We start from the raw sequence: 26,609 nt of genomic DNA, 5'->3' as shown, positions 1-26,609 counted from the left end.
CTGTCTTCTGGTGTCTGGCGAATTTTCACTTAAGTTTGACACTTCGAAAATATACTTAAATTTTCTAAAATCCCTCTTTCGTTGATCGGCCGATTTTCGAGAAGGTGATAGATTCCTGGTGTGTCAGAAATAAGTCTGGTACAATGGCAGGTTTATTTGATTATTTTCCATCCGTCAAATTTAAGTGAAAATTCATCACCAATTTAATGAGCGCCGGGCGAGTTCGAGAGGAAACTTCAATTAAACCGTTTGTTTACATCAGAATAAGATTTTTTCACAACTCAAATTAAAGCATTTTTCATTGAACATCTTGCCAATTTCCATCGGTAGGGGAAAAATCTATTTCGGCCTAATGGCCCATTCCCGGCGCATCGAGCACAAAACATCAAATATGTGATTTCTTCGTGAACGTGTCAAACAAACGTTTGGTACAATGCTTCTATTCAATAACTGCAAGACGAAGTGTTGAAGAACGCAAAATAAGATCTCGAAAACAAAAGGCGCACTTGAAGTGTACAAAAGGCGCATGCGAATTCATTTTTATTTCCATTCGATAGGCCAAGGAGAATCCTAATGGCGTTTCAATGGCTAATAGGCCCAAGTAAACCCGTAGGCCGCCAGAAGCAGTTTTACATTTTCACCATGATCCCTTATCAGAACTAACGGTACACATGGAAAGGTAAATAAATTTGGAAACCATCTTTAATAATAACATTCCGTTTGAAGCTAAACTCCGCTAGATTAAGAAAGACTCAAGGCCGGCGCACAATGCATACGTTTTCGGGTTTTTTGACAGATAATGCATGGGCTAACTGTCAAAAAACCTGAAAACATATCCATTGTGCGCCGGTCTTCAGTGCAACTTGTGCTAAATAGGCCGGGAATGGGGTAGTTAACCCTAATTGCCTTATTTTAGGTTTTTTCACTGAACTGATTCGTACCTTAACTATTCACACACAAGAAATCCGGAAGATCATAACCACTAAGGCACTATTCTAATTTTCTATTTTTCTCAACAAAAATATTCTTGAGCACCAACAACACCAAAACAATTGGCAAATCAAAGTTGGCGCTCGTGGAGAATAGAAGAACTATGAAAGTGATGATGGTTTCAAAATTTTCTACGGGGAAGTATACGAGTGCAGCCTTAAAATGCTTGTATTTTGAAAATGGAGCATTTCATTTAAATCTAGTTGCTGCTACAGTGGTAGAAAAGCTTAAGTCTATGTCTACACCTAAAAATCTGAAAAGAAATTATGTTTTCTGTATTATATGTCTATTGAGTAGTCCTGAAGTTTTCTACTAACGTAGCACTAATCAGATTTAAATAAAATGCTCCATTCACAAAATAAAAGCATTTTAAGATTACACTCGTATACTTCCCCGTGGAAAATTTTTAAACCATCATCACTTTCTTAGTTCTTCTATTCTCCACGAGTGCCAACTTTGATTTGCCAATACAGAATTAAATTTTTCAACTATAGATCAAGTTTTGGAGCTTCTCAGATAAATCAATTTATCAGGAAAAGTGAAAAAGGGGTCCGCTTCCTATGTCTCACGGCAAACATTTCTGCACACAGCACTCTTTTTGACGTTCTCCCATTCACCACCAGAGGCTGAATCGATCGCTTAGTTTCTACTAAAAAGGCGTATGGAACACAGCCTCAGTTTAACCACAGCAAACAGACGTCCATCTTCGGTCAGAAACTTGTGTAAAGATAAGTGGGAACCCGCCACACTTAGTTTTTGGGTCAGCCACACTTAGTTTTCAGGTCCGCAATTACAAAAATGATAATGTACTGAAAAAAAATTCATGCAATTTGACAGATATCAAAACGTCATTACCATTTTCACCCAGAGCTTCCGCCGTTGGATGAATATAATTTCCTCTCTAATCTCATCGTCGACAGCGCACTTCAAGCTCAAACACGACCGGTGCCGCGATCGTCTATAGAGATCTCCAAGCACAATCTCACGAATACTAAAATCCAACATCCATATATAAAAATTAAAAAGAAGAAGATTCAAAAAGGTATTGCGATATCACAACTACTTAAAAAGGTAGCGCGCGGTCTCACGCACACTTTTGTGCATCTGGAGAACTCTATTCGTAAGAAAACACCATCGCTCTGGTAGGATCAACAATGCACGGAGGTTTACCGTAAAAAGTCTGACGCGTTTAAACTTTTTCGGAAACGCGGAACACGCGAGTATTTCAACGCATACACATCTCTTGAACGCGAACTCAAGAGCCTCATCAAGGTTAAAAAACGGGGTTACTGGCGGCAGTTTGTAGACGGATTGTCGCGCGAAACGTCTATGAATACGCTTTGGAGTACGGCGCGAAGAATGCGTAACCGGTCTACTAATAACGAAAGCGAGGAATGCTCGGATCAATGGATTCTTAAATTCGCGCAAAAAGTGTGTCCGGATTCCGTGCCGTCGCAGTTGATTCCTCGCGAAACCGCGAATTCGGTAGACGAAATCAGTCAGATATTTTCAATGGTCGAACTTTCACTCGCTCTCCTTTCGTGTGGCAATTCTGCCCCGGGATCTGATAGAATCAAGTTCAACTTGCTGAAAAACCTCCCAGACGTCGCTAAGAGGCGCATGTTGAACTTGTATAATCAGTTCTTGGAGCTCAATATTGTTCCCGACGATTGGAGACGAGTAAGGGTGATAGCCATTAAAAAGCCTGATAAACCCGCGTCGGATCACAATTCGTATCGGCCCATCGCGATGCTGTCGTGTATTCGGAAATTGATGGAGAAAATGATCCTTTTTCACCTCGACAAATGGGTTGAGACAAACCACCTTCTTTCAGATACTCAATTTGGTTTCCGTAGGGGTAAGGGAACGAACGACTGTCTCGCGTTGTTTTCCTCGGAAATTCAGTTGGCTTTTGCTAAGAAAGAGCAAATGGCTTCTGTGTTCTTGGATATCAAGGGGGCTTTTGATTCAGTATCCGTTGAAGTTCTTTCAGAGAAACTCCACGCTTGTGGATTGTCTCCATTAATGAATAATTTTTTGTACAATTTGCTGTCAGAAAAACATATGAGCTTTTCTCATGGAAACTCTACAGCTTTTCGATTTAGGCCGATGACATAGTAACGCGTTTAGCGAAGCGTGCGCGTGCGCGTGTGCGTGTGCGTCTGAGCTGCTTTGATGAACGTCCATGCAAAATGCTTCGTGAAACGCTTACACATGTCATAGTACACGCGTTGCGATGCGTCAGCAATAGCGTCAAAGCACTCCTTGAAGTGTTTTCACGCGCGTGCACGCAAAAGACTATTGTAGTGCCATCGAATTTAAATGGTGATCGACTAGGAAATTGTGATTACGTATAAAAAGCATCGGTAGATCGGACGTTTTAAATATAGCCGTTGTTGTTTTGTTTAATAATACATGTTAAATGTTAAATAAACTGTTAATAAGAAATTGTTAAATGTAAAATGTTAAATATTAAATGGTGATCGTTAAATGTTAATTTTTATATGTTAAATGCTACTCAATAAATTCTAAATTTCAAATGTAAAATTAAAAATGCCTAATGTTAATTGCTAAATGATGAATTCTAAATGCTGAATGTTAAATGTTACATGTTAAAATTTACATGATAAATGTTACATGTTAAATTTTAAATGTTAAATGTTACATGATAAATGTTGCATGTCAAATGTTTATTGTTTAATGTTAAATATTAATTGTTAAATGTTAAATGTAAAATTTTAAATATTTTTTGTTAATTGTTTAATGCTTAATGTTGAATGCTCAATGCTTAAGGTTAAATGCTAAATACTAAATGTAATATGTTAGATTTTAGATGTAAATTTTCAATGTTAAATGTTAAATGTTAATTGTTACATTTTACACGTAACACTTTAAATGATTTATTTTAAATGTGAAAAGTTAAATGTTAAATGTTAAATTTTAAATGTTAAATGATAAATGTTAAGTGTTTAATATATAAATTGGTTATTGTTAAATGTTTAATGCCAAATGATAGATGGTAATTGTATAAATGTAAGATGATAATTGTTAAATGTTAAATGAGCATGTCAAAGTTTATTTGCTAATGCTTGCTGTGCAATTACAAACAGAGAGTAACAATTTCAAATTTGTATGTTTTGTGGGAGCTGACATTTGTGCCTTTGAAGTTTCACGCTAAGGCTTCCTTAGAGTATCACCTTGATGTTAGACGTTAAATGCTGAATATTAAATGTTACATGTTAAATGTAAATTGTTAATTGTCAAATGTTACATGTTCATTTGTCATCTTGTTAGTATCAATTTTGAGTAGCCCTAGTTTCGACGGAATTTGAGTAGATCGAAACTAGAGCTACTCAAAATTGAGTGCTAAAAGTTGGTACTAACAAGAAGACAAATGAACGTGTAACATGTAACAATTTAACATGTATCATTTAACATTAAGCATTTACCATTTGACATACACATTCAGCATTTAACATCTAACATTAAACATTTAACATCTCTACTCAATCTCCTTTACTGAAAATTGGGTAGTTTAGGATTAGCGTAAAGACCAGTTATTTTAACTGACAACAATGCGAGCTGCGCTTTCAAAAACGCGTTGAGTATATCATAGCACGCATCACTCGACGCTTTATTGAAATTCAGAAAACGCGAACAACACGCGTTGCTCGACGCTCCGCGTTACTATGTCATCGGCCTTAGCTACATGGGTCTCCCCCAAGGCTCATGTTTAAGCCCCCTTTTGTACAATTTCTACGTTAGAGAAATTGACAATTGTCTTAGTGACAATTGCTCGTTGAGACAACTTGCAGATGATGGCGTAGTGTCTATCACAGGGCCAAAAGAGGTTGACCTGCAAGGACCCTTACAGGATACCTTGGACAATTTGTCTACTTTGGCTATTCAGCTAGGTATCGAATTTTCTAGGAAGCATAGCCCAGCACAACCGAAGCTTCAACTTTTGGGTAAGCCGATCACTCATTCCATGTCTTTCAAATATCTCGGGGTCTGGTTCGATTCCAAATGCACCTGGAGATCCCACATTGAGTATCTGAGACGAAAATGCCAACTAAGGATCAATTTCCTTCGATCAATTACCGGAACGTGGTGGGGAGCCCATCCACGGTACGGTAGTTTTTGCTTCCAGTCGGCAGCTAAAACGCACATCATCAAGCTGGAACGGATCCAGTATCGTTGTCTTCGTATCGCGTTAGGATGCATGCACTCGACTCATACTATGAGTCTCGAAGTGCTGGCGGGCATGTTGCCACTATCCGTCCGTTTTTCAGAGTTATCTCTGAGGCTCCTCACCCGTTGCGAAGTAATGAACCCACTGGTGATCGAAAATTTTGAGAAGCTTCAGTAATTACAAAAAAAACCATTTTCACCCACTCGCCATTTGTGAGTCAATCGTCACTTTGATTCTTCAATAGGCATATTCTAATTCTGTGGAAAAAATTTATAGGTTGCTTCGATAGTCCATCAACATGAATGTTTCAAAATGTGCCCCCTGGCTGGAAAAACAGGTTTATTTGAAAGTTTTCCTTCTGTCAAATTAACGTGAAAATTCTTCAGATGGAATACAGCCTTAGGCCGTTCGCAATGCTGAGTTTCAAATTTGTTTCAAACTACTCGACAGTTCTAAAATTTTAAACTGTCAAAAATTAAACTGCAACACGATCAGTAACGCTAAATTTTAATCGGTGTTTACTACACGGTAAGAAAAAAACTCAGGTTATCATGACAGATCCTGGTGCAGTAGGTCTCTTTTTCTCATGCGCATTGTTTTCAAAGATCGTAATGTCATGATTACCTGAGATTTGTCCATCATGTAAATATTTACACGTCGTGTATTGAAGAATATACAAATTCATGCATTGGTATTGGCATCGAAAGCTCTCAATTAATAACTGTGGAAGTGCATTTTAGAACACTAAGTTGATAGCACGCAATAAGCTAATATGAAGAAGATATAAAATACAACAGCATTGCGAACGGCCTCAGTCTAGAGAGCAACAATTCCTTGTCTAGAGGGCGATATCCCCTCCATTATGCATTATGCCTTCCTCAAGAGTCAAGAGCTAAAGGGGGACAACACTTTGGTTATACCATAGAGGTAACTCTAAGACTAGTAGGTCCCGAAGAAACGTGCTCAACTTTTTGGCTCAGCTCTGGTACTATCTTCGGTCCCAAGCTGATCGATGCACCCCTTGAAACATAGGATAATCTACGAACCCCTCATTTTATCTGTCAAACTTTCATAGAGAATCAAAACAAACATTGTGTAGGACTAGAATTTTGACTAGAATGGGGTACGTTAATCGATTTGCTTGGGACCAATAGGCTAGTCAAGTAGTGAGCAAATTTGAAATCGTTAATTTCCACCGGCTCTTCTTCTTCTTCTTCGCATTTCAAGCTTATTGCATATCGCATATTAGCTTATTGCGTGCTCTCAACTTAGTGTTCTAGATGCACTTCCACAGTTATTAATTGATCGTTTGATTTTGTAACCTGGCAACCTAAATAATAAACAAATTCGCTAAGAGCAGTAATGTAAGGTACCACAGTCATCTCAACTAAGTACTGACATGTTTTCTACATCAAATGGCCAAGATTATTCTCAAATCACATAGAAGGCTCACTCTACCCATAAACAAGACGGAAGACCTGCCAGAGCCTGCTGAAAGCAAAAGCATTACATTATTTGCCGAGCAGTGTTGCCATCAATCAAGCTGTCATCAATCATCATTCCTCCTCCCCATTGGGATCCAGTTTCCCGCGAACGAAGGAAATCCTTCAAGTTCAAGTGAATATGAATGCCCAATGACATTGTGTCCATTTCCTTCTCCCGCCATCGGTCGTAACAGCACAATTGGATTACGTAACCTACTCGAAGGGAATTATTCACATTCGGGTGAAGAAGAATAAGAAAAAGAAGCAACTCATGGCAAAATGGTGCAGAAAGCCAACACAGACACAGTAAAAATAGACAGAAACCATTAATCTTTAACGAGCTAAACAAGCTGGCTCGCTGGAAGTAATGCGATGTGTAGGTTGGAAATATAGCTAAACATCCCATCGCATTGTACTGCTCCGTTAATATCGTTAGCAAAATGAAATTTCGCGCTATCATTATGCAGTCAGTCGGAGATGTGACACACACGTTGGTGTGTATGCATATGGCATTAGCGCCGCAGTTTTGTTACCATGGCGGCGCACTAATAACAACCAAACAGTCAGTGTGGAGCAATAGTAAAAGGAGCAACAAATCACAAACTAGTTAAGTGGTGCGGCTATTTTTAAAACACAGTAGCATTATTTTTTTATGACAGCTCACTGCGGCGACGCTGACAGCGATGCCATTCCTGTAGTTATGTCATCACAGGTGGCGCTGCATTCTATTTCTTGTCGTTTTCTTACTGGGGATATTCTCCCGACTTGCTGCTTCGGTTGTTGCCAAAGCGACGCTTTCATGTTAAACAAATAGTAAATTGGTTCCGAACCTCTGCTACCGATGAACTAATTAGGGTGGGGAATGGAAATTGTGTCGCATTGTTGTTGTTGTTGTTATGGGATACGCTCTTGATGATTGAAGTTTTTTTAAGGGGTGTGTGTGTATGCGTGTGGTCGCGTGATGAAAGGTAGTAAAAGGCATCGAAATTTACCCTCCGCATGGGGGAATGGGGTTGAATTTTGATGTGCAAAGCCTGCCCCAACCGAGTTTATGACTTTGCGCTACATTTCCCTAAAGGGTCTAAAACCCGAGCAAGCAAACACCCAGTTTCGGTAACATGTGTCGGTTGTAGCAGATTGATGTTAACTAGCGATAAACGGAGGAAGGAATTTTCAGTTCGACACTCCACTATCAACAACAAAGAAGAACGGTAGGGAATGGTGTACTGTACACACATTAAAATGTGATAAGAGTGTGAAGGCATCGTTAAAAAGGCATGGAAGAGTGTCGCCTTCCCACCGAGATAAGCTAATAATAATACGTGTATACGTACGATGCTACCAACACGTGTGACATCCATAAGTACCGTGCTGTAGGACTCTTGCACGACTTAACCTATATTTGAGTTTAAAAAAAAAAGACAAGAGACACCTCGGTAATAAAAAGAAGCTTCTCTCGTTGCACTCGCCTACTCTAATGAAGTCATAAACGACACATACACCGATGATTTCATACACACAACAGCAGCGTGACACGTCCTCTCATCGTAGTTGCCTTCGTCATCGACATGGCAACCAGCGTGACTCGAAGCAGTCCTTTTACCCCATCAGTGTAATGACGCTCTGTTGATGCAAACACAACAACATGTATATTCGCTTCGCGTTAGGTAGCTTGAATTCGGCTCAGGCTGTTTTTGGGAATTTGTTTAATTATTGACAATTTTAAGAATCGGATACCCAAGGTTGAGTTTTTTTTTCCCGGAACTAGAAATTGATAAGATCTACTGAGGGCGGGACACCTTGGATATTTTCATTGCTTGACTTAAACTTAACAAAAGTATCCGTAGAAAGGCATGGACGATCATTTGTAAATTGTTTTGCCTAATCTCGGCAATTTTTAACCGGGATTCGCACAGCCGAGTGCTCGGCAATCTGTTTTACTGAGATCTCAACAACGTCATGTTTGATGAGATCTCAGTAAAATTGATTGCCTAACACTCGGCTTTTTAAAATCTCTTCCTGATGTAAGCAAAAAAAACTAAATTTGATACACGGCGAATGAGAACGACTCAAATTTGAGTTTAGTTCACTCATAATCGCCAAAAGTGCAGGAACTCAGCGATGAGTAAATTTGCCTCATGTTTTCCCAGGTTTTTCTAGGATTTTCCAGGGAATAATTCCCGAATTTGAGAAATGTAAAGATTGCATTCACTCAGTCTATTGGTACTACTCCGAGACTGAATAAAATTTTCGTCAATTTCCTCATTTTCCGGCAGATTTTTTAGGTTTTCCACAGGAAACCATGAGACAAATTTTACTCATCGCTGAGTTCCTGCACTTTTTAGGATTATGAGTGAACTAAACTCAAATTTGGGTCGTTCTCATTCGCCGTGTACAACTTGATAGAATGAACGAAATGAATGCAAATGATTTTCCATGCCTGTCTGTAGAACAAACATTGTTCAGGACAAAAAGCTCTATCTTTTACATATCTACGTTACGGTCGGCCAGCAGATGGAAATGATGTGAAAATGATAATGACGTTTTTCTAGCTGTCAAATCGTATGGAATATTTTTTAGTACATCATCACTTTTGTGGTTTTGGATTTCAAACCTAGGTGTCGCATGCACTGGTGCAGTTTCGCGTAGATTAATCAATTAGTTTTTGAAAATACTTAAATATTTTCGATGATATTTAGATTTTTTTGCTGATATGTTCAGTTGTCTTGCCCCTTGAAAATCTACCAATATTTCGGTAAACTTTACTCCAACCTCCAGAAAAAAGTAACTCAAATATGAATTAAGCTTCCCCAAAAGTGGGTGGGATCACTAACTAATTTTTCTGACCATCCATTTCATCCATATTCCAAATATTACCCTATTTTTTCGATTCTTTCATAAGCAATACTAATCTTAGCGTGCAGATGACGAAAGCCAAAATCAACAGGGAATTTTCAAATAGCCGTATCTGCTTCTGAAAACAAAGGTTCAAACGTCAGTATGTCAAAACTCTTTGTTTACGAAAACAGATAGGACTATTTGAAAATTCACTCTTGAAATGCTCTCGTTTTGCCACCCGCGTGCGAGCACAGCTTAATCCATCCAGAGCCAGTGCAAGGTGGGAGTATTCGGCATCCGGCACCGGCCGTCCCTCTATCACACCCCGCCTATATGCATCCATTGCCGCCAGCCGCCACCGATACACAGGGGTTATTTTTGGCTCACCCTGGTTGATTCATAACTCTGACGAACGGTTTCTCCTAGACACACGGATTGCTTTCTTCTTCGGATCTCTTCCTTTTTCGCCACACATTCTCTTCTGCGCCTACTTTGATCCAAGCTGGCTAGTCACTACACCTCTGCAACCGTTCCGCAACGCTTGGACGCGTCGCGATCGCGTATTGTTTATCTTTTGTGCGGAGCAGAACCAAATCGCCATATCTCTAGCCTAGCAAGACGCATCGTCCAATCCGCACCTGTTGGCCATAAACAACCCCGGGGCCGAGAACCATGCATCAGAAGCGCAGGGTTGCCAATTTCGTAACGAGGTTATGTCATTCAAGTACGGTCGGTGACAAGAACGTATGCCTCCATAAGGCTGCTTGAAGCCAAACAACGCAGAAGAAAAAGCAAATCAATGATGTCACATACCCGCCAAGCTAAAGCTCAAGAGTTATGGCCGCGGGCGGTTTGTCAAACCGTGCGCTGATGTAAGTCTAATATGGAAGGTTGTTTGCATACATTTTCCCCCGAGTGTGTGGAATCCACGTGTTCCACCACCGTAAAGTGTAACGTTTTTCTGCCAGGTAATTTGTAGATTAAACGTCGCAAATCATTACGTCGTAGCCGCCGTCGCTCAGCGTGTTTACATACAACAACAACATAGCAAGCCATCGAACCTTGCGCGTACCACAAAGCCAACGACGAGACTGCGTCAGTGGCGACGAGGGGTGATAAGCCAATGCTTGCTTCGCGCAGTAAGCCATGAACGCCTGCCATTTTGTGCAAACAATACAGTACAGCCAGAGAAAAGCTTGCTCGATTAGAGACGATACGGATAGTCAGTGGTAAGCCACATCGTGCTCATCATAATCCCCCGGGATTGATGAATGCATTCCTGACGTAGTCGGGTAAATCCACCACCGCCACGTTTTCATCACTGCTCTGTAGGTGGTTCGCCACACGGTTGTAAATTGTTAGTTTAGATTCTATTAAATTAGGGCGTACGCCGCCCTTCCCACCTCTCGAAACACCCAATTTTCGACCCAACCGTGTTTGGGGGGACAACGGAAGGACACGAACGCAAAAACCGGAAAGTGAAATGTCGATTATCATCATTATCACCATAGAGTGAAAACGATATCCAATAAACAAAAACCAACACATTGAACCGGCGAGTGAGTGAGTGAGTGAACGAAAAGGGAGCACACCAATACAGCGCAAGTACGGAGAGCGAAGTGAAGCGCTCACCACTACATATCTCCGTAGACGATATTTGCGGATGCGGGTGATTGGATTGCTGAAAATAGAGCCCTACTTCGGGGGAGAATAGAGAAGTAAACAACAGATTCCACCACTACAATAGGCTAATTGAAAGAGTTATATCTGGTTCTTCGTTCGTTTCATCCGTCCGTCCCTGTGCTTCACGCTTCGTGTCATCCCTGTGTTCTTCATACGTACTCACATTCTTGGAGTTTCCTTGGGCGGCGGAATTGCCACTGCGGAGTTTTCATCATCTTTACCGTTCTCTGATTCCGGCTGTTGGTGAGTGTATTTGTTTACAGAAATATGTACGGCGCTGAGCAGACGCCGACTTAACGCCGTAGGGACGGACATGGAGAAGAAGCAGGAAAGACGCTGCGGCCGTGATTCAATCCGAGTTTGACCCAGTGATGCCACTTTTTATTTCACGTCTTCTGTGTTTTGAGTTTCAAACATCTGTAAATGCTCAATAATCTCTTAAATCTGTGTAAATCTTTGTGCTTTTCCAAAAATCTGTATCTGTATTTTCAGATTTATGCATCGAAAATTTTCCAAAAAAAAGTCTGTATATCTGTATGTTTGACATCACTGGTTTGACCGTTGTTTACATGCTTGATATTAGCTTCTGGAGCCGACTGCTTGCTTGAATGATGATAATGGACCGAGCATGTGTTGGCTTGTGATGGATCAATGAAGTTTTATCAATTGACTTTTTTTCTGCTTTCGGCGGATGAGCAGAGTCGGACTAGTTCAGCCGTCAGTCCACTTCAATCAAAGACGGCTATGCCCATTTGGGCAAATCATATGCATTACATCATACATGTCACCTTCGCCAACCGTTCTGACACAAATAGACACGCACACAGACAGCAGGCCGATTGAAAATTTGCAAGAAATCAGTATGACGTGTTTGTTTTTTTCTTGCCTGTGCACCGAGCACCAACACCTACATGCGCCGCTGGCGGCGAGCTCTAATCGTGCACCGTGCTTAAACTAGTGAGCAATTGGTTATCGAAAAAAATATGCCTGCGAAAAAAATGGTGATGGTTTTCAGGTTGCATTTTGCTTCTCTACTCATACTGCAGTTATGAGCAGTGGGTACTCGATAGTGCTCACACCGCAGGAGAGTGTGTCAAAATTAGCATAAATGACACAAGTAGCAACGACTGCGATCTAGGTCACACTTGTCGACTGCACCTTACCGGACCGGGGCAGCGCACAGGTAGAGAGGTTGCGGTAGCTGAGGCTTCTCGATAGTTGCTAATTAATAACTGGCTACTCGCTCAATCTCCCTCCCCCCTCCTCACGAATGGTTGCCATGAGCTATGAGCTCTATGGAACAACAACAACAACCAAACATGCAAACACGTGCCACGTTTCAGCTTTTACCATCCATCCCTATCTCCACTTGGTTCTCAAAAGCCGAGTGTTGTTTATTTGCTCGCTAGCAGCACCGTAGCTCAACCATAACTTGTCTTGGGAAAACACGTTTTTCGGATAGACTAGTACCACTAAGTGGAAAATCGTTGAATTTTTTCATACACTGATAATTACCGTTGTCATACTGGGGATCCACGGGGAAATCGTTTATCGCGATATAATCCTGTCTGGCGGAGACTCCGTTTAAGCAAACTTTCCAAACTGCGTCACAATATTAATCACCAAACATTCACACACAGAGTCACAAACGAACGAAAGTACAACAGACAACAATGTGTAACGAAAACAAATGTCTATTTCAATCAATTAGAAACGAGAAACTGTAACGCACTCCACACAAACCGAAGTAGGCGATTCACAGACACTGAAAACACCCAGACACGGCTTGCTTAGTCGCCACGGCTAGTATTCCCTATATGGCGTCGCCGTCGTCGTCGTTGTTGTTAGCCACCACCGATGGAACAGAAGGAAAAAAATGTAACACGTACTCTGGCTCGAAAAATAGGTCTTTGACAGCGTACTTCTTTCCGTTTTTGTTTTTCTCGACTGGTAGCGCTGCTCTGCTTTTCAATTATCTAAATATGGCCGAGCCGAAGGCACCTCTTCCTCCTGCTGGAGCTTGTCTGGCTTGTGTGCCTTCTAATTTTCACTGGACACGATAGCTCCTGGTTTGCGTGCTTCCTTCTTTTTCCTGCTTCACTCTTTCTTCTCACACTCCGATGTGACAAGTGTACATATCATAAACCACTCTCTCTCTCTCTCTCTCTCTCTCCCGTTCAGTAAAAGGTTTCATGGGAAAAAAAAACCTTGAACTGCGTCGCCAACACCTCCTGCAAAGTTTCGATTACTCAACACTCTTCGAACAATTCCTTCAAATTGGCACGACTTCCGTTCTGCCTTGTGTAAGGTCTGGCTTGCAAAGAAAATACTCTCACAATCGGGGAACAAACTTAACCGTAGCGATGCGTAACACTTAAAATTTCTAATAACATTAACGGAAACTCATTAAATCTTCTCCTCTTCGTCTCACTGCGAGGAAGCACCTTCCTCTGTACTCTGAACCGAACGGCAGCTTCTTCTTCTCACATATTGATTCCCTCCCTGCTCCCTTCTTGCGGCCGTCAAACCACCGCACCAAAAAATGCCTATTCAATGAGTCTAACGGAGCGCGCAGATATATCGCACGGATGCACTCGCACTCGGGTACGGCCAAAACTGAAATGAATTGAAAAATTTATGTTTACCCTCGACTAGCTCGCAAAGATCCAGCTCGTTCTACACCACTACCAACGCCAGAACACACCAAGGTAACTCACGTCCGCTCTCTCGCCAAAGAGAGCGCGTTGCTTCGTAGTGGTGGTGATGAGTGCCAACCGGCACACAGCTGACAATCGTCAGTCATGTGAAAATCAGCTGTTGCTATAGCTACCGGCTTGTTTACACTCTTTGTCGCACTGATATTGGTGCGATGCTGTGCCGGACTGCTGGCTGTGCGGGGAAGTAAACAAATTTTTGGCTTACACGTATGCACTTCCGAATCGGCAGCAGCGCCGCCGTGCTAGTGTTTGTGTGAGTTCGTCCATCCGTCCGTCTGCTCCGAGTACATAGCACCTGTGCCGAATCCTTCCTAAGCTACGCAACGTGACCTCGAAAAATGGAAGCTTTTTCCATTCCTTGCTGCGCTGCTACCACCGCGTCCTCTCACCACCACGCACACAGAGAAGCAGAATGTAAACAAACCAGCTTTTATTTACCATGGTTACGAAATACTTGCACCGGACAGCGCCTACTACAGCTTTCCCGATCTGGTGACTACTCACTGCTCATCGGACACCGTTTTGCACGCGAGTTCTTACCGCATGGTTGATGTTTTTATTTTTTCTTTAACGTACCTACTATATTTTATCTCAGATGAATGTAGTGGTGAATTTTCGTTCGGAATCTCATTTGCAAACGATTAGCAGGCAGACTTTCTCCCCCTGCATGCGCGTCTGAGCCGCCGGACTAATAAACTCGGACAACAACGAACAAGAACGAAAGTCAATAAAAGATAACGGAAGAGAGAACCGAACCGAACCAAACCGACCTCATGCTCAAACTCAAGCAATGATGGTGGATGATGCTCGAGTGTGAACAGCACTTGATCCGAGGAAAAAGAAAAAAAAAACGTGTCCGGGAGATTTGTCAGCTTCCCGGTGGGGTAATTAAAACCAGGTAGCGTGCTTCGCTCATTTGCGGTTGAATATTTTGTTGTTGTTACTAAACATCTTCCCTCAAAGTGCCACATTCCACATTGCGTAGCTTGATGGCTGTCATCTTGGTAGGTACCTAGTTGTGAAATTCGAAACTTTATTGTACCACCCCAGTAGATTTCCCTAACCGTCGGATTACTCCCAAACGACTAAACTGCCGAGATGAACAATGATTGATGAGGTTTTAAGCGAGCACAAACAATCACAGGAGGCGTGGAGCTTCTGTTCCGATCGAGGGAGGAAAATTCTTCACATCACCATCATCGTTTCCAAGGAGCCTAGGCCTACTACGCTACGTAGGATGATTGTGTATGTTTTTTTGGATTGAGTGTTTTACACACTCACGCCAGCTCATGTTTGTGATGCTACCCGGCTGGTTTGTATATATCGCTGAGTCATCCACATGGTTGCGTTATATAACCTTTGCTTACTTTTGCAGCAGGGACCTGCACTTCGGAGCTAATTTCATCCCAGTCTCGATAGTCGGCGTTGCTCTACAACCGATTTTTTCCGAGTTTCATTATCACATTCTCACTTAATCGGTACGCTAAAAATTATAACCTACACACACACACACTCACATGAATCAAAACACAATAACGATGATGACGGCAGCAGTAAGTAATAATGCAAGCAATCTCTCGCCCGCGATATAGACGCGAATTCTAACCTTGAGATAAAAATTTGATGTTTTCGTATGGGTTGTTGTTCAGTTTTAAAAAGCACACCGCACCCTCGTGTTGTTCATGCGAAGGTGAATTTCTGATCGGCAAATGACTTCCTATTTCTATACGCGGATGATTACCTTTTCTACGGTCCACAATGCCAACCTGTCAAATCGGCTTTGATTGGTTTATCTGTAAATAGATAGAGAAGCAATTCAGTTGGTTAGTTTTTTTTTACAAACAGATATTTAAGATCATCGGTAAATGTTTACTCATCATTATGAGCTCAAAGCACTACAGAGGCAAACAGACCACGCCGCCTGTTGGCCGCACTGCCTACTACACGCTTAACTTTTTTTTGCTGAGATTCCAACAGCCGAGTAGTTCTGCAATTCAATTTGGCTAAGATTTAATAAAACAATTGCCTTGAGTATTAGATTTTTGCAGAGATCCCAGCTAACAAACAGATATTTTTCAGAGATATCAGCAAAAGTAAATGCCGAGGCGAACGATTTTTATTGCAGTTAAAAATACTCACATTGTTATGTCTATGGCACGATTCTACCGTAAGTAAACAAAAAACCAATCCACAAAAGCCTACTTCGTTCGCCTTGATGACCTAACAATGAGATAGAGGATCTGTCATATCCATACCGAAAACCCGTAAGCATATCATGGCATGCTGAGTCGTTCGTCGGTCGTCTGCCCATCAAACCACTCTCACATGAGGAACGAGCGCGTCAAACAAGCTGTTGTTAATCATAATGATATGATAACTCATATCACCGACCTTCCAGGCAATAGTCACCAGCCAGAGGGTGTGCTGCTTTGTTCGTATTGGGGCGGATGCTTTAGCTTACCGACGGCGTTTAAGTCCGGTTTAGATGCCTCCAGTCGGAGTTCAACTCACTTGAATCGGTATCCAACTTTGTCATTAATTCAAATTTTGAACGTCGACCACCAGATCGGGAGTGAGTTGGATCGAAATTCCCCTGCCCCGTGTAAACCGGGCTTAAGGCAAAGGGAGCGTATACGACAAAAATGTGTGAAATCAAATCATGAATACTCGCTCGGAACGTCGCTCAGCACGCGCACTCACACAAATGCGCGTACTACACCAAGCAAAACAAAAACATAACCGATCCGTTTCGAACCGAGTTCAATTAGCGGTGTGTTGTTTCTCCGAATTTAACGGCAGAGAAATCGAACCGAATCGATCGATCAAATCTAGATTAAAATTTGAAAAGGGCAGAATTCCAATATTAGCATACCGAGAAAACCGCTTCCAAATTTTGATGACCTAAAAATTATTTCCATTTCACTACTTGCCATTTTCTGGAAGATGTTATTAGCTTGACATATTCAGGCATAACATTTGATAACGGCACAAAAGCATTTGTAAACAAACTTTCTAAGGCCCACGCAAACCAAAGTACGCCCACGGGGGTCCGCACCTTTCAAATGTTAGTCTAGCCCGAGGGGGACGACTCTATCTACGATGCAAAAAAGAATGTGTTTTGCTGTAGCTAGCTGGGCGCACGCTGAGTAGATAGAAAGAAGATTTATGACGATTCTGAAGATTTCCTGCAAAAAATTGATGAGCGGTGCAAGTAGATGCGACAAATGAAAGAAGATTGTTCGAAGATTAATTCGCTAGTGTGAGATTTGTTGACCATCTAAACTTGAGATTTAGATGTGTCGCCCCCCTCGGTCTAGCCAAGGGGTGGTTACTCTACATAGAGTCGGTGTATAATGAGTCACGCCAAGAGTGAAGCCAAGTCTAGGGGAGAATGGTATACAACGCACCCCCTGGGCAGAACGCACCAGCTGACTTTCATTTCAGTGCCAACATTTCAAAGGGGCGTAATTGCTTTTGTAAACAATGACTTTAACCGTAAATTTCTCGCGAATGAAATCTTACCTCTACAAAATTACATTGCTTGCTGATAGAGGAAACATTCCTCTACCTGCTGGTGTAATTATTTTTCATGAGAGAGATTTTATTCGCGAGAAATCGACGACTAAAGCCATTGTTTACAAATGCAATTACGCCCCTTTGAAATGTTGGCACTGATTTGTGTTTTTCATGGCTTTTGCGTATCTTTTTTGTTGTCTTATCAAGCAGCACTTCTAGCATAGCATCTGAACTCAAAATCCTGCATGATAAATCCTAGAATTAGATTAAAACTTCCAAGAAAAACTCAAAATAAAATGAAAAAGTGCGTCTTACCCCGGGGGTGCGTTATGTACTGTTCTCCCCTACCTATCGAACTGTCAAACCAGCTACCTATCGTGCAAAGCAAACAAACATTACGATGCTATGAAAGATCCACGAAAGGTATTGCAATAAAATATAAAATAAAATCGAAGAAATTATAATAAACACGCAGTGAGCATTCAATTGTTACGTACGTACGGAAAGGTAAATAAATTTGGAAGCCATCAGTAATAATAACATTCCGTTTGGTGCTAAACTGCGCTAGATTAAGAAAGACTAAGTGCGGGTTGTGCTTAATAGGTCGAAAATGGGGTAGTTAACCCTACTTATCTACTGCTTGCTTCTCTATCCATTTAATTTAGACAAAAATATGGCATAAGGGGATTGCTCTGTCGTAAAACTGAAATCAGATCGAAAGACTAAGGAATAGTGTGAATACATTCAGCGAAGTGTTTTGACGGGAAAATACGGTGAAATTAACGTTTAAATTTTGGTGTCCGAAAATACTCAATGGGTGGCGAAGCCGACATTTATCATACCTATCTCAAAATGTCCTTGTCCGATTTGTCATTTTTCAAAGAAAAAAAAACTGCAAATATTTAAAATTATGAACACATAAAAATTGTCAACTTTTGGTCAAGTTTTTAAAGATTTTTATAAGAACGTTTTCGATGTTATTTCAGGAAAACAATGTTTGAGACATTCTTAATCATTTTCTGTGAAAAAAATACCCAAAAATGTGTACAAAAAGAAAGTTCAAAAATTTGACCAATAGTTCTTGTTGTACGATTTTTGACAGTTTTCAAATGTCCATGGTATTGAACATTCCAAAATTTTGAAGATTTCATAAGCTTTTTTCTTTGATAAGAAAGAATCAACAACCAGCAAGGACATTTTTAGATATTTCGGATCATTTTTTGAATTTTTCTTAAAATAAATTAAAATATTTTTTTTATTTTGTTCCACAACGACATTATTTTTCACTACAACTTTGTCTCAGACGTAATGTGTATCAGAAATGCCATTTCCTTGCTACATTTTTTTTTTAAATTTCAAGGACGCCAGAGATCTAAAATGGCCGAATTTAAGCAAAAATTTGCCCACAACAAACAACTATGAAAAGTTTCACACAAATCGGAAAAGGTCGATTCAAAAAAAAATGTTGCTTTTTGCTGTAACTACTTTATTTTTTCGAGAAAACCATTATTTGTCTACAACTTTGTCTCGGACGTCAATTTGATCAGAAGTGCCATCTCCGTGCTTAATTTTTTTGAAAAAAAAAATCAAAGTTTGTTGTTTGAAAATATTACATGATCCAAAATAGCCGAATTTTAGCGAATTATGGCTGTGTTGCATTTGACTTAAATTTGACAGATGAAAATTTTTCAAATAAACAATTTTGATAAGGGGCTGTCCATTAACTACGTAGACAATTTTTTTTTTATTCTTGACCCCCCCCCCCTCCCCATGCGTAGACAATTGTCCATACAAAAATCAAGCTGAACATTGCATTAGGTCCTAAGTAACATTGATCGATTCTCTTCGTCGACTTTCTCTTTCGTTAATAACTTGATCAGATAACCGTTTCTTGTTGTCATTGTTCTATTACTTGCTAGATAAAAGCTTGTTTTATCGATCTGTGTGCTGAAAATACCTGGGAATGCCTTTACATGGCCATGGCGATTCAAAGAGAAAGTCGACGAAGAGAATCTGTCAATGTTACTTAGGACCTAATGCAATGTTCAGCTTGAAATGTTAAAATTTGTATGGGCCGTGGCACAAAATAAGTGTGTAGAGTTAGAGTCGGTGTATAATGAGTCACGCCAAGAGAAAAACAGTTGAACTCGCATCACGGTTTTCGAAAGATTCCCTTTCTTTTAACTTGGCAACAGAGGACTTCTACATCAACTTCAAATGACTTCTAGCGAGAAAAAATAATAGTGGGTGTAGTAAATCATTATATCAGTGATTTTTTTCAAATTATCTTAACAAAAATAGTAGAAATTCTCATTACTGATCATGACCAAACGTATCCCACGTATCCCACAATTGAGATATTGTCAAAAGTCTAACACTGCTTCTTGACGCCAAACTCGGCCTACGGATTCTAAACTCGGCCTAACGCATTGAAACGCCATTGAAACGCCAAAGAATTCACTTCGGCCTATCACGTGATATACGCTGTAATGTGAACGGTGTATAAGTGATTCTACTTTAAAAACCCTTCAACATGGACGGTCAAGAATACTCAAATCTTGTTTGGTTGTGGCGTAATCTCAAATAATAAAAGGCATAATATCTAAAAATCTCATAAGTTCAGGGTTGTATCCCACAGGGAACCAAGCACTTTAGAACAAACTCCCCAATCTAATCTTGTCTAATCTTATCTAATCTAATGCAAACGCAGCTAGTATGTAAAAACATCCTGGAAAATGATTAGGTTAGATAACGCATAATAATTTTTCTTGTCAACATTTTTTTTTTAATCTTTATTTAAGAGATTTTTAGCCATAGGCCAGTTCATCTCTAATCTTGTCAACATTGATGTTTGCAGCATATTGTCAGTTTATTAGCATTTGGTGTCAGATTTGACAACCAAAATTGACAATCGTCACTGACAGCTCCTTTTGGGATTTTCGAACACTGAAACAAAATCGTTCCTTGAAGACGGAATTGGAGACCTTGTTCGCATGACAACACATACAACATTCAAGACAACATATAAAACAACAAGTCAGATGACCGCTATCATGGCGTGATCTTGGGCATTGATGATATTTGATTTTTTGATATTTTCAACATCGCCACGAAGCTTATATGCAGGATGAAAAGAAACGTCATGATGTCATTAAGAAGGGCTAAGATTGTCCCCAACTGCCACCAATCGAATATCTCCGGGTACAATCTGAGCAAGGCCTCGGTGCAGTAAATCTATGAGCTATCTTCAGCAACACAAAGATAAATCTTACTAGGACCGCTTAAGATGGGAACAATGGCGTTGCGAATATATCTCAGAAAAACTACGACCATGGCCCTTATTACCGATAAAACTTCACGGTGAAGTGACAACTTATCACTCACGGTGAAGTGATTCCCATTCGATTTACACGGCCATGACTTCACAACAGCAGTCCCCGAGGAGAATTAAAACCTGTCTGAGCGATCACTTCAAGTTCCAGGTGTTCAAAAGGCTACTATCGATGAGATGTTTGTCTCTTTCAAAAAACTGCCCACCAACAATTCGTCCGAAGCGATTTCCAGGTTAGAAGAGCGCTTCAAGTCACACTTTCTATGGCTTATGGGATATCGTCAGAGTGGAATCGCGTGCGCCTATGTAGCTCAATCTAACAGTAAAGTACAGGAAATCAAGACATAATTTCTAAAGTTTTTTTAATTGAAGTATTTAATAAAGTTAAAGGCACAGTTAGGTTAATAATTGTTTGAATGTTAGTATTTGTTTATATAGTACAACAATTAGTTCTGCCGCACACCCGTTCTGGTCTAAATATTGTACGTATTCTACCACTTCTAGCACAAGATTACACTTCCTTCCAATCTCCTTTCAACGACTTCTCGCCAACCCATTCTTGATGGCGTCCCCGGTCTTGTTCTTCCAATGGTCGCGACTAGTTTTGGATCGCCACTGATCATATTTACGATCAGATAACATTCTTTCCCACTTATTACTTTCTAGATATAAAGAACTTTCTCGCCGCATACGTCGTCCTGTCGTGGTAACCAGCCCTTTGATATAACGTTTCAGTAGATATCGTATGGTTTATACTGGAGAGGGTCTAGTATAAGAGAGGAGCAGATTCAACACAAACTGCCTTGGCAACCTATGTCAAGGTTAATTCTAGCAACACTGCTAATGCAATCAAGATACTAAACCCTCTCTAGTTTATACGCTCTGGTTATGCATCCAAACAGAAACTAATACACCAGCTGAAGTTCACGAGTCGAGGGTAGATTACTCCGTCATCACCTAGAAAAAAAATGCTTTAGCTACGATAAATCCTGTTTTATAAGAATCAAATCCCTGTTCACGATACCTTGGCAACTAATGTGGATAGATGTCACATAGCACCGATCAATCTGTTATCAGATATGAGCGTGATCTCATAAAATTTTATCGGTTACTAAATTTAACAAATGCATGATTTCAACTCATATAAATAAAATCTCGAGAAGGTAAGTTTCGACTTTTCATTGAAGGTTTGTAAATGCTGAACAAAGCGAGACTACTTTGATCAGTTTTGAGTAATTGTGAGTTGCTCAAATCTACTCGCTGCGAAACTATTTGCTCCGAGTACAGCTGACTTGCCCCTTGGAATTTCCCTTATGCTGGGTTTAGACTAGGCAAGTCAAATGATCAACTCAGTTGAATTCAATTGGCTTGCAAAGTTGAGCCTGGTTCAACTTTTTTCAATTCAAGTGAGTTGATCAAGTCAGTTGAATGGCATGGTTTACACGTTCAATTCGCGTTCAAGTCAGTTGAATTCAACTGACTTGATCAATTGACTTGCCCTATCTAAACCCAGCTTTAGAGTGATTTCCTTTCACGGAGTTTATTTCTGAATTATGCTAAAATAAGTTTGAGATTCTCTTTGCGAGATCCTTGAAAATTTAATGATAGGGTAATTATGCCATTTTTAATTGGCCCTATTTAAAGTTGATCTTTTAAAATTTATTTTGATTCAGAGTTAGAACACAGATTTTGCCATATATAACCTATAAAAACTATTAAATAAATGTGTTTAATTCCTAGGCCAGAAAACTCGAACACTAGAGCCAAAACTGCTACACTTACTCTAACAGTCTTGAAAAATCAGAAATGTTCAGGTAGTTGTCCTAGAACGCTGCGATTTGTTTCTAAATCAATTGGGATTGATGTACAAGAGCAGAGATGCATTATATCATGACACTCACTCGACACTCGTCAACGAATCAACCGACTATCGCTCAAGGAACGTTTTGTCAAGCAGTGAGAGGTAGAGCCGTGGCAAACAACAATCACCAGTAATGGTCGCTGCTCACACGCAAAATGTGACACTTGCTTCTGATGATATAAAGCATAACGAAAACAGTGAAGACTTCTGCAGTACGATGATGAGAAAAAGGGAAACGACAGAGGAAAATGAAAACAATGCCGACGCATTCCAAGTTCACTTGGACACGCGGAACTGTGTGAGTTACAAACAAAGCTGGCAAAATTAAACGTAAGCTGTTGGTCTCTTTCACCAACACATTCACATAAGCAAGCAAAGCAGCAACTGCTTCAAAACGAGCACAAATGAGTGTCGTGATTGTCGGGAATGACCAGATCGGTGATGGATCACCACCGAAGATGCCATTCACCAGTTGCTTTTTACTTCTTTCGTCAACTTGAAGGATGGTAATGGAGAGTGCTTCGACAAGCACATGGATAGGAATGTACTAAGCGTTACTACCATCAGCTGTTTCACGATCGTGATTGTGATAGGTCGCAACTCTGTACAAGAGCTTACAATAAAGGAAGAGTTGGATCACAAGTGGTCGTAGGCTGGCTTTTTCCTAATATTAAATAGCGGAAACAAAAATCCATTTCAAGGAAATCGTTCAAAAATCCTATGATTTGTTTTGTTTAACCATGCATATGCCTAAATCGAGCTGTGGACAGTCGTCAGAACAAAACGAAAAGTAACCATTTCACGCATGTCTTCCTGAGGACCATATTTCTCCGGGTTTTTGAGGTGGCTAAAAATTTACAAAGTCCCATATCTTTACAAATGTCCATTAAAGGGATCTTAGGAATTTATGAGGGGCCTCCCTTAGCTCAGTCGGTAAAGGCGCAGCTACAAGCAAGACCATGCTGGAGGTGACTGGGTTCGATTCCCGGTCCGGTCTAGGAATTTTTCGGGTTGGAAAATTTCTCGACTCCCTGGGCATAGAGTATGATTGTACTTGCCACACAATTATACTAATGCAAAAATGGTAGCAGGCATCGAAAGCTCTCAATTAATAACTGTGGAAGTGCATCTAGAACACTAAGTTGTGAGCACGCAATAAGCTAATATGCCATAAACAATAAGCTTGAAATGCGAAGAAGAAGAAGAAGAAGAAAAAGTAGGAATTTATGAAAACTTTTGTTAATTTGTTTTAAAAACTTATTTCATAAACTAGAGAAAATGTTAAAGTTCAAAGTCAAATAATACTTACAAAACTCATCGGAAATTCTATACAGAATATTTATAGAATCTCCCATGGGTTCTGTAAATATTTATTGACATTGAAATTTCTTATGTACAGCAAGTACAGCACACTTGATAAGTTTCAAGTTATTAAATCGAAAGAAGGCAGCTGAAATCCCCTTCGAAGTGTATATTTTACGTAATCTACTGATCTGAAACCCTCCCAATGCACCATGTACACCTAAAAGACGATCGTCAAATCATTGTCTCACTTCTCATATTCCCAAACAATGTTCACATCATTCATGCGATCCAAAAAAAAATCTTCAGGACTTCACAAAAATTGTCAAAATTTGGACTTCTGAACCTATGGAAAGGTTACTCCAATCATCATCAGCCCTCGATAACTAATACAATATCGAGACGCCCATCAATCCATCACTCACATTCGTACACCGCTGCTGCTGCTGCTGCTGCTGAAGTTGTTTATGCGTGACCAGCTTCAGTTCGATCGACCAACGACGACGTTTAGTTTTATTTTTAACTATCTAGATCACATGTTTTGAGATGTCGCGGAAAGCGCTTCACTGCGCTGCGTTGCAAGCAACTCCAACCGTCGTCGTCGTCGTCGGTCTTCAGTGCAACGAAGATCGAAGTAAGCTGCAGCTTCCCAACCGACCGACCCACAATAGTTTAGCGGACTAGGTATGCCGTGCCAAAATTCCTCGGCTCTAGTTTTTGACTGCTGACTGGCTTGGTGACGAAGAGCAAGCCATGGATGTGGACGATGGTCGGCCGCTCGCTGTATAGGAAGCCCACCGCACAGAAGTCGACATGGTTCAGATGGTCAAAAAGCAGAAGAGCGTTGGGAATTTATTTACACACGGACGGGCTGCGGACAGTAGACGCCCTAATGTCTTTTTATTTTCGAAAATAAATCTCCACCCGTTGTTGTTGGCGAGGGGCCGGCGAAAGGGCGATGGGTGATCTCGACCCAAACGACTGAACTACTGCCATGTGAAGGTGAAAAGAAGGAAGACTAGACTCTTATTGAATGACAAATCGTTTGCGGGAGGGAGAAATGTTACAAACAACCATGCGTCTCCACCGAGACGGCAGCGGAACAGGGGGTCCCGTGGTCGTTTAGAAAAAAAATTGACAGAATGCTATAGATTTCGTCATCGGCTGCCAACGATTTCCAGTTATAAACGGTCGCACTGTACCGCCGCGCGGTACAAGACGGCAGGGAGCCGAAAATTTAGCGAATGAATTTGCCACCGATACGTGCCAAATTAATTGCCTCGCATATGGGGAAGCAACGTGGCCGCCGCCACCGCTGCCGCCGCACATCGTGCCGGAATGGTGTGAGGAATTTGTCTAATCGCGCGCACCGCAGTGCCCAGTAGTGCCGCTCATTTGAAATGATTGATTGTTTGCAGGGTGTTTTTCGGGGTTTGGCTTAATAGTGCAGGCAGTTTTAATGGGCGAAATGGGTGCAAAGACTTCATCGCCATCTGAGATCGCACATTCGGAACCGTTGTCGTCGTTGCCCGACATCACCGCCTACTGCTGCGGGGCAGAATGGGACAAATCTGCGATCTCTCTATGGGCCGACTATGTAACATGTAGATTAAAATGTTGTTTAATTTTAGAAAAAGCAGTTCAGCTGTAAAAGTGTCATCCGCCTGCTTTGCTCAGCCTTTATTTCAGCAGCAACGTGACTACGTGTGGCGAGTGGACAGTAGCAGTCACCATCGCTGGTTGGGACGCAACCATGTAGAATGCCATTCGATGGTTGGGGCGATTTTGAAGTTGTCAAACTGAAGTTTCTTCATGAAAAATAACTCGAGAATGATCGTTCAAGCATCAACAATGAAATTTCATGGCAGGTTTGACGCAATTTCTGACAGATATCTGAACACTCCTATCAGCAGCACTCAAATGAGCAAATGATTACTGTAGGGGACAAATATCTGCTAGACATGGTGAGCAATGCCCTTTCAATATTGTCGTGCTACCATTAAACTGAAGGAGGTGTCAAAATACCAGGTTGCCAAACATGCCATGCGACAGCCCAATTACTGACACTTTCGGCACTGCCGGCCAGGGATGCCAGGTGTTTTTAATAAATATTCACGTGTCTTCACCGCTACTTTCCTAATTTGAAAGTGTGGGAGAGTTTGCAATATGTCAGATGTATATAACTGAGTCTTTACAGACGTCCAGGCAGCTTCTTAGAAGTCAAGTGTAATTTGTAGAAGATAAGACAAAATCATTTGATTTTGGAGAAATTCGTAAAAATTCAAGCAACTTCGTAGATGTTCATGAAACTTTCTTAGAAACTTCAAAAAAAAATTCAAGAAACTTTTCCGAATATCAGAAAACATTCTAGAAGTGCAGTCCCGAGCAAGAACCAATAACTAACCGATAACATATGAATATCTTAATGTGGTATGATACCTTATTTTGGTATGCTTGTGGTATAAAACCTTGTTTTGATATTATTCAGTTATCGAAATACTTTGTAAAATATCAAATAAATATCAAAATAACAAAATGTGATCTCTCAGTTTTTCAACAATAACACCTCAAAGAGTTATTGTATTGGTATTAGAAGACCTTTCAAATAGCAATTTATGGTATTCTGGCATAAAAAAGCGTCTGTTATCCGTCAGTTATTATAATAACTAAATTAATTATTAGTTCGTTAGTCGTA

At 40.6% G+C, this 26,609-nt stretch overlaps 1 protein-coding gene across 7 annotated transcripts in view; it reads right to left on the bottom strand.

Annotated features, from left to right (window-relative positions):
* Window positions 1-26,609, bottom strand: part of LOC135704755 (putative uncharacterized protein DDB_G0277255) — a 159,192-nt gene that overhangs the window by 20,994 nt on the left and 111,589 nt on the right. For 4 of the 7 annotated variants that reach the window (XM_065226238.1, XM_065226244.1, XM_065226243.1 and 1 more), the window contains exon 1: window positions 12,703-13,820. The gene's annotated coding sequence lies outside the window, so the exon portion shown is untranslated. Of the gene's footprint in view, window positions 1-12,702; window positions 13,821-15,645; window positions 15,698-26,609 lie in introns of those variants that run through there. The other 3 variants (XM_065226239.1, XM_065226240.1, XM_065226241.1) reach the window with 2 other exon arrangements.

Source organism: Ochlerotatus camptorhynchus, unplaced genomic scaffold (assembly GCF_037179485.1).
Source record: "Ochlerotatus camptorhynchus isolate MF236.1 unplaced genomic scaffold, CSIRO-AGI_Acam_v1.1 ptg000247l, whole genome shotgun sequence".
In the NCBI taxonomy this organism is placed as follows: domain Eukaryota; kingdom Metazoa; phylum Arthropoda; class Insecta; order Diptera; family Culicidae; genus Ochlerotatus; species Ochlerotatus camptorhynchus.
This window is presented reverse-complemented; position numbering and strand designations above follow the sequence as displayed.